General features: G+C 42.2%; 1 long non-coding RNA gene across 1 annotated transcript in view; it reads right to left on the reverse strand.

Moving 5' to 3' along the window:
* Nucleotides 1-318: 318 nt before the first annotated feature.
* The window catches only part of LOC117941197, a 4,889-nt gene continuing 4,731 nt past the window's right edge, over nucleotides 319-476 (reverse strand). The window contains exon 4 of the long non-coding RNA XR_004655873.1: nucleotides 319-329. This is a non-coding gene — a long non-coding RNA (uncharacterized LOC117941197). The remainder of the gene's footprint in view (nucleotides 330-476) is intronic.

The following is a 476-nucleotide window of genomic DNA, read 5'->3' on the forward strand; positions in this document are numbered from 1 at the left end:
GACCAGGGCCGCTAAGATGTGAAGGTCTCTGGACCAGGGCCGCTATGATGTGAAGGTCTCTGGACCAGGGCCGCAGAAGGGTTGGTCCTGACGTGGCCTGGACAGCTACGGGAGTTGTGAATTACGAGCTAAAAATTACATCTTGAACGCAGCATTAATTCCCAGTAGTTGTGACTTGAGACTCGAGACTTGTCTTTACTTGAAGTCTGATGACTTGTTTTTATTCTGCTATTCATAAGTTTGAATGTTAGCTAATAGATATAATATATTTAATGTTGTCAAGTTTCTGTCATTCTATGAAGCATGCTCCGTGTGGCAAACGGTGAATCCTGATTGGACGACTCCCCGGTATAGAGTCGATGACTTGTATAAATGAAGGTCAATTTAATTTAATCTGTTTATTGATCCCCAGTGAGGAAATTACAATTCATTCTGTGTTTTTGTTTTGAAGCACACACACACACACACACACACAC

Source organism: Etheostoma cragini, unplaced genomic scaffold (genome assembly GCF_013103735.1).
Source record: "Etheostoma cragini isolate CJK2018 unplaced genomic scaffold, CSU_Ecrag_1.0 ScbMSFa_4654, whole genome shotgun sequence".
Classification (NCBI taxonomy): domain Eukaryota; kingdom Metazoa; phylum Chordata; class Actinopteri; order Perciformes; family Percidae; genus Etheostoma; species Etheostoma cragini.